The following is an 8670-nucleotide window of genomic DNA, read 5'->3' on the forward strand; positions in this document are numbered from 1 at the left end:
GAAATATTTCCATATGTAGTACCAACCCCAAAATACCTCAAGTAATTATTAAGATGGAGAGAAGGGAGGTTATAATGAATCAAGCTATCCTATTTTAACTGTACTGATTATGTTTCACAGTGGTGACATGGGCCCCTTGTGGATTGTATGAATTAATATGCCTCTAAAATGGAACATCTTTGCCTTCTCAAAGAGTGGAGTTAGATTCTGTATTGTATACTGTCACTTCATAACTTAATAATTGAAAATTAATTCTCTCTACGATTATCCATAACTCAGGCAAATCTCATTGATATTATTGAACCAAAAGTATAAGGTAGCAATATGCTTCATTGTTTATTTAGTTTTCTCATGTTTTAAAAACAACCTGAATTTTAAAATGTCATCAAGAACTTTGTGTGTGTGTGTGTGTGTGTGTGTGTGTGTGTGTGCGCGCGCGTGCATTTACAAAATCTTTTTGCAATAAATTATCCACCAAATTCAGGCTCCTTGAATATGAATGTTTCTTTTCATTCATTCTTTCATTTATTAAAAGCAAGAAAACCACAACCATTTATATACATCCTGGTGCTTAGTTTTAAAATTTTATTTGTTTTATTTTTCATAGATATTTTTCCCAAAGAAAAGGCTTTAATTTGCATACCTCCTCTTTCAGTCTAGATGAAGAATAAGTAAAGATTTGATAGTGATTAGTTGTATAAGTGTTAGTTTTTAGATAAACTTCCCTGGAAACACTTAGAAATTGAAATTGTTAAAACTAGAACCACTTTCTTAACACAGTAGAGTATTTACAACAATATTTGATGAAGATATTTTCAAATGAGATATATAATGCTTTATTGGGAAGTTTTAAATGCCTTTTTATCTGGAACTTTTAAATATAACCTGGAAACTGTGAGGCAAAAATCTGAATAGCCAAACTGAAATAGACATATGAGAGACTTCACCAAAAAGTTGAGTTCTTTATTCTAGATATAACATATAAAAATAAATAGTATCTTGTGATTTTCTTTAGTTTCTTCGAAATTTAGTCATCACTTTCATGAAAATATATTTGAGTTTTTAATTTGAGCCAGATGTTTTGTAAATGCTAAAATTGTGACATCTAACGACAAAAGAACTACCTTTAATATTTCTAACAAGAAATTTTGGCTGTGAGATTCTATCACTTCTTGGAGATTGGAGAGGTTTAAAGAATCTTAATTCCTAACCTGAATAGTTTCACTTTACTTATCTATTACCACCAATGAACTAAGGAAGTACTTAATTAACATAATATTTTGTTATTAAAATGATTAGAAATTAAGATTAAGCATGGATAAATTGTGTATTTGTAAATGATTTATCATAGTTACTTGGCCCCAGTAAACTTGGAAGAGTTAATAACAGCTATCAAATTTTTAGGATTAAAAAAAAGTTGGAGTAAGAGTTTACTGATTGAATATACCCACTGACTCATTTGTTTAGCCAAAATTTATTATATTACTTAATATGTGCTGTGTATTTAGGTAATGAGCATATACAAGTGAATAGGACATTGTTCTTACATTCAGACTTTATAAATTTGCAGACCAGGCTTATATAAATAAAAATTATAATAGGGCATCCTATATTGTTGTATTAATGTATGTCTAGGGAGCTATACAAATACTGAGAGATTATAACTCAGTGAACAATTGCTGTAGGCTGGGGAAAATTACCAAGAAATAATAACATTTATATTGAGTCTTGGGAATTAACAAGAAACAATAAGGAGAGACAATTATATGGCAGATTATAAAAAGTCAGCACAATTTATTGTGATATTTCACAAAAAATGTAAGCATAGGGTGTTTGTAGAATCCTTGCAGAAGATGAATTTGAAAATGTTAGCAAGGGGCATATTATAGTTTCCACTATGATCATCATAATTTTTACTATCTTGGGTATAAATGAGATGAAATTTTTACTTAGAGTTGTTTATTGTTTGAAGTTTTTTGAGTGTAGAGTTTTAAGTGTGATTTTGAATCTTCATCTCCAATATTCACATTCTTAGATGGTCTTGGGTAACCTTCTACATTGCTCTAATTCCAGCACTGAAAACTTTGACTGCAATTTGGAGGATATATTGGATGACACAAGGCTGACGAAACTATTTAAGAGCCCATAAGAGTAAAGAATTTTGTAATTTTTTTCTCTGTTGTATGTACAGCACTATAACAGTGGCTGGCATATTAGTAGGCACACAATAAATACCTACTAAATAAAAAATGTATCATACTAATGTAGTCTTTAAGTAATAAGGTTGTTGCTATAGAAAGAAAACATGAAAACTCATGTAAATGATGTTTGGGAAGTAGAATCATCAGTACAAGGTTATCAAATCGTTTTTGGCTAAGTCTGGAGAGGAAAATAGATGAGTAGATGATGGTGCTCAGGTTGATAACTTAGGATAGTGGGATGGTGGTACTACTGGTTTGACAGGATATTCAGGGATCATATGCTTTGCTCTTTTCTAAGTGTCCTCAGAAGTTAATGACAAATCATCACTTATCTATGAATTCCATACCTTGACATATGTTTTGACTAAAAACATTACCTTCAGAAAGCTAAGTCCACTCATTCTCTTTCACATAGGTTAGCTTTTACAATAATATTCCCAACTGAATATATTTCTTCTTGATAGAGACAAAAGAAAAAAAGAAGGCTTAATACAGCTACTATTTTTGTCATCTGGCATCTTAACCCTCTTTAATATAAACTTCGGGTAAATCATTTTCTTTTTCCTATACTTGCTTTAAAAATTATTTCAATAGCAGATCGTACCATATTTCTCATTTTTTCTGATAATATTCTTATTGATTCATTTAAATGCATCTTCTTTGTCCTCCTTTTCAGGTTCATTGGTAATTTGCTAAAAGAATGCCAGTGGGAACAGAACAGAAGCATTTTCAAGATTAAATTGGCAGTGGTTGTGACTGATTGGATGAAGAAAGTAAGGGAGAGAGATGCATCACAGAAAGAAGACTTCTTTAAGCAGCAGAATTGAGGAATGAGTTAGTAAATAAAAGAACAGGGTTTCATTGTATTATTTAATTTTGGTCTACCTACTTGTATTGGCTTTCATAGCATAAAGAAAATACTGTACTCTGAACAAGCATAACACAAAAGCACACCTTTCATACAATACAGTGCAATCAATGGCTTTTCCCCAATGATTTATGGAAATAGCTTTAAAGGAAAGAGACGATTTTGTTGCCAAGTCTCTTCAGGTATCATCAGTATTTTTAATCTCTGGTGACTTTGCTGTACACCCTTTTGCTGCTATATTTCTAAATGCCCTGAGGATGCTATTTCTGGCTGTTTCTCTAAAATTATAGGACCATATGCTAGTCTCCTTGATCATAGGAATTTATGACATGCTCTCTGTTTTACTTCTACCTCAGTTGACATAATATTTTCTAGCAAGTTCATGTGTTGCTTTTAAAATAACTTAATTCAACTCTTGTAGACAAAAAGAAACAGTTTCTTTCTGTGGTCATTCAGGATGAGATGGTAGCACCAGAGGTCTCAGTAACAACGCTTCAGGGAAATATTTTTAGGATCTGACACATTCAGCAGAGAAAAGGAAGATGAAAAACTGGCCTTTTTCTGAAAATGTGATAAAAGCAACATCACACCAGAAGAAAACTAACAGCGAATGGAGGTAGATCCACCTAAGAGACCTGTAGGTCAACACATATTCAGTGCAGATCAGAGAATGAGCTTCCCCAGAAGAGGAAGCAGGAGATCTGAAAGAGAAATCTTTTCATAGAAAGGAAGCGCTCTATTTAACAGAGCTTGACTTTACTATCAGTCAATTCAAGCAGCTCTACACAGAAGAGAGCATCCCGGTCCAGTGTCTACAGAGAGCAGGCACTTCCTGGACCCTCGAGCAAACATGCCAGGAGGTCATGTAAAACAGCTATCCTGCTTGGTTGTACAAAACAAATGGCACCAAAAAGTTTTCTATCCTTGGAGGAAAATTAGATTCATTACAAATATTTTTTTTAAACAACAAATGAAAAACAGTTGTAAAAAAAAAAAGAAAAGAAAAAGGGATATTTCTAGAAATTGAAAATATCACAATGTTTTATGTTGAATATGAAATACATTCTAACAGTAGAAGTTCACATTAAGTATTCAAATGATATTAAGGCAAAGAAAATTCAACATTGTTTTGCAAGGAGGTCCAAATTCTGAGGATAAAATTTTCAATAAACAAATAGATATGAAACTGAAGGTATACGAAGAGAATGTAAGATAAAGCAAATAATCCTGATGCAAAGAAGTTACATAGAGAAAAGCTACTACTAAATCCTGCCATAGTTTTGTAATTAAAAAGTATTTTCGAGAGGCTGAGGCTGGCAGGTCACTTGAGGTCAGGAGTTTGAGATCAGCCTCGCCAATATGGTGAAACCCAGTCTCTACAAAAAATACAAAAATTAGCGGGTAATGGTGGTGCATGCCTGTAGTCCCAGCTACTTGGGAGGCTGAGGCAGGAGAATCACTTGAACCCTGGAGGCAAAGGTTGCAGTGAGTGGAACTCACACCACTGCAATCCAGTCTGGGCTACAGAGTGAGACCCTGTTTCAAAAAAAAAGTAGCAGTGACACGCAAATATACTACCTCATTGTATACTTAACTATAACTATGTTCCTCAGATTAAAAGTGTTATAATCCAAAAACGATTTAAAAACTAAAATACATACTTTTAAAAAAATGCATTAAGTGGTATTTAATCCATAAGATAATACACAAAGCTGTTTGACCAAAAAGATTGTTAAAATTAATTAATTTATATTTTTGTTCTAACTTATTTTCATTCTATTATAAAGATAATGCTTTCCATCTGATTCATTTGTTCCTTCTTCCAGTGTTTTTATTTTCCAGTTAAAAAGGCTTTTGTGACATCTTAAACTATTTATCAGAAAGGCATAGCCATAGAATTGGTAATATGTCTTCTCTTTTAACTTCTCCCCTATCCCATAGAAAGGGAAGTTTTGGGTTCTAATTAGTAAGGAACAAAGAGTTGAGAGAGAACTTCAAGTTTTAGAACTACGGCATTTCCAAATGCTCATTGATTAAATAGTGGATAGTTTTATATAAAGGCCATTTATAACGTGGATTTATGATTCTGTGTCATAAAAGGTAGGTTTATTAGCAGAATCAGCAATCAAAAATATGTCAAAGATATGCTCGAGGATTGACTCTAACAAAATGAAATTTAATAGAAATAATTTTAGTATCAAACTGGTGTCCAAAAAAATCCATCTGCACAACAGAGTAAGTGAGATACCATTGTATATACACATAAGTACATTTGGAGGCTTCCTGACTGAAATAAATGTGAGACAGCCGTGAGATCTGGTTGCCGAATTGATACAATCTTGGACTCCATTATTAGCAATAATCAGTGGAGAGTGATAATTTCACTCTGATCACACAATCTGTTGTCAGACTGCAAGTGAAATTATGTTCAGTTTTGTTGTGTGACAGTATAAGTGGCAAAAACATTAACTGGTGTATGTTCAGAGAAGAGTAGCTAGTGCCTCGAATGGACTTTTAGTAGTGCTGTATGGTGAATATTACAGGAGGCAGAAAAATTTGATACAAACAATGGAAAACTATGGGCAGCAAATAAGCCCATGCACTGAACTAAGGGGCTCAAAGCATTTTATGAAGCCGTATCTTCATAATTAATTTAAAATATAACACCAATGAAACATAAAAGATGTATTTAAAATGTCTAGAAAAGTTACATTTTTCTTATTGTTGTTGATACTATTTTGACACATCAACACTTCAAATTACGAAAGAAAACATTATCAAAAATTTCTTTCATTATCCAATTTTGTGACATTCTTCTGTTAGTGGCCTAAGCATGACTTACAGGACATTCTGGAAATATGGCTCTTCAGGAGGCGATCAGTTTTCAAATACTGAAAATATTTGAATGGCTGAGATAAGATGTTAAGTTTTTAAATATTGAAATTGTATTTGAACCAGAGGACTGCCAAAATTTATTCTAAATCAAGCAGTACTATTTTTGTCTCTAAATAATAATTTTATTCCTATTAGTTCATATTCTCATATAAATTGAATCTAACACATAGAAGCTTTCAGATCAAATAAAACTGAGATAAATTAGGTTACTGTATGTTAGCTTCTATATTTAAGATTTTTACTTAACTGAAAGTTGTAACTCACCTTTTCAATTTTTCATTAACCTCATTGCAACTGTCGTGGAGTTGATACGGCATTATCCATAAATTGCTTAGGAAGATTATTGGTAGATGGTACAAAGCATGCACATCTTTATCATTTGAACACAGGCAATATAATTTTTTTATCTATATTCTGCTGTTATTTGATATGGAATCTTATTTTTAGTAGAAACAGTTGTTTCATGTGAACACACAAGAATAAATAGACTTCATTTCATTTGGAGTGATGGCTTAAATAAGTATATTTGGTTTCAAGAAGAACAGAAATTGTGTTTTTTATTCTTGAGAATAAATTATAAATTCTGTAAAAAAATCAATAGTTTTTTATCTTATTTATACATCATTTGCTTTAGGGACAATAGAGAAACCTCCTACAGGAGTTTAAAATGACTAAAAACTAATGTATAATCTGAGGATCCCCCATTTCCTGTCTCTTGAATGATTCAGTTTTGGCCTAAGTAAGAAGTGCCATTATTTTTATTTTTACTGAGAGACTTTCTTGCATGTCATAAAGAAAATATTGGGTTTTAATAATTTGCTAACCACTAAACTAGACGTTTGCTAGAAATTACGTTTTGGGTTAACAAAAAATATTTCCCATGAATTTATACTGCTTAGCAGCTAATGAACAGTTATTTGTTTCTATAAGCCATCAAATAAACAAATGGGGCTCAAGGCTTAGACTCAATAAATAGTTTTACATATAAGTAAAATGTAATCCTCCATTTCTATTGTATCATTATTTTTATTATCATAATTTTGGGGTGCCTGATAGGACCAAACAGGCACATGTAATTAAATAGAAAAACAACATAATATGTATACAAGTAATTTACATGAAATTAAAATGAATATTTATACAATTAAACATGAATTTGGCATTATTGTTATTTCTTAGGTATTGTTGTTGCTTTTATTTATAAATTTGCGGTCTCTAAAAAGCTTACCCTTCCTTTCATTGCTTCAGAGCTGGAATTAATGTTCATGTCTCTCTCTCTATATAGAGCCTTGCTTTGTGTGGACTCAATTGATTGGGCCAAAGGTGAACATATAATATTGAAAGTGTGAAGTGGTCTAATAATTTTCCTTTTACTGAGTACTGGCTCATAGTGAGACTGGTACAATCAAATATAAGCATAACATTTGTTACATTTTGTTAACTTAGTACCCAATGCCACCAATTTGGGGCAGTCCTTCTGGTCTATGGGAAAGTAGATTGTGAGAATCAGATTACAGACGGAAAAAGAAAATTAAGTAGAGGTAATAAAAAGGATAGTAGAGGAGAGTGAGATAGTTTTTTTTTTTTACACCATTTAGGTTTCATTTCCTGAGTTAGTTTTTTGTGAACTCATACAACATTCCTTGCTTTGTACATTTCATAATTAATTTTCTTCCAAACTTAGTTTGAATATATTCCTCTTTCTTAAAAACAAATAATTCCTTATCAAAATATACAGCAAAACGAGACTTGCATTTTAGATATTTTATTAAATTCTTTATTTTACACTTAGGGAAACTGAGGTTCAGTGAGGTTATATAATGTGTTTATATATATATATTTCATAGAAATATTCTTTTGTCATTTCATTCTTTAATAATTGGGAATTTTTATTAAAATACAGTTAACAATTTGTGCATATTGTAACTATTCAGCTTGACCATCAGTATTCCATCATATGGGTATGCCACAATATATTTATCCAAATTCCTGATGATTAGCATTTGGTTCATTTTCAGGTTTTGGCTATGAATAAAGGTGTTATAATCATTATGATTCAAGTATTTTCGTGAATATGCGCTTGCATTTTCATCGAATAAATAGGATTTGAATAATTAACTCTATGTAAGAAATTCCATAAACAATTCTTTAAATTGTTTATACTGTTCTACACTCTCATCTGCAGTGGATGAAAGATCAGGTCCTGGTGGTTCCATGTCCACTCCAACATTTAGTGCCCTTAGGTTTTGTTTTGTTACCCATTACAGTGGCTGAAATGTAACATGATGGTAGTTTTAACTAGCATTTTCCACTAGCTAACAATGGCAGGTTTTCATGTGCTTTCTGGCCACTTGTATATTTTATTCTGTGTACATGTGTTTAACTTTTTCCTTTAAAAAATTAGGTAATTTATTCATGATTTTTATAATTTCCTGATGTATTTTGAATACTAGTCACTTGTGAAATATACATTCTGTGAATTTTTTAAATCTGTGCCTTATTTAATAATTTTAATAGTATTTTTGATGAGAGGATATTTTTAATATTAAAGAAGCCCAATTTATCATTCACTTTTGTCTCTTATGATTTGTGGAGATTTTTGTTATACTGACTGGGGAATTTTTTAAATTTTGTTTATTTATTTATTTTTGCCTATTCTGAGCCTATAAAAAAAGTATTCTGTTTTAAGAACTGTGAAGGGCCTGA

At 31.5% G+C, this 8670-nt stretch overlaps 1 long non-coding RNA gene across 1 annotated transcript in view; it reads left to right on the top strand.

The window, feature by feature from the left end:
• Positions 1-4751, top strand: part of LOC141581960 (uncharacterized) — a 75310-nt gene extending 70559 nt beyond the window's left edge. The window contains exon 6 of the long non-coding RNA XR_012514785.1: positions 2878-4751. This is a non-coding gene — a long non-coding RNA (uncharacterized LOC141581960). The remainder of the gene's footprint in view (positions 1-2877) is intronic.
• The last annotated feature ends 3919 nt before the right edge of the window (positions 4752-8670 follow it).

This window comes from Saimiri boliviensis, chromosome 18 (assembly GCF_048565385.1).
Source record: "Saimiri boliviensis isolate mSaiBol1 chromosome 18, mSaiBol1.pri, whole genome shotgun sequence".
NCBI classification, from domain to species: Eukaryota; Metazoa; Chordata; class Mammalia; order Primates; family Cebidae; genus Saimiri; species Saimiri boliviensis.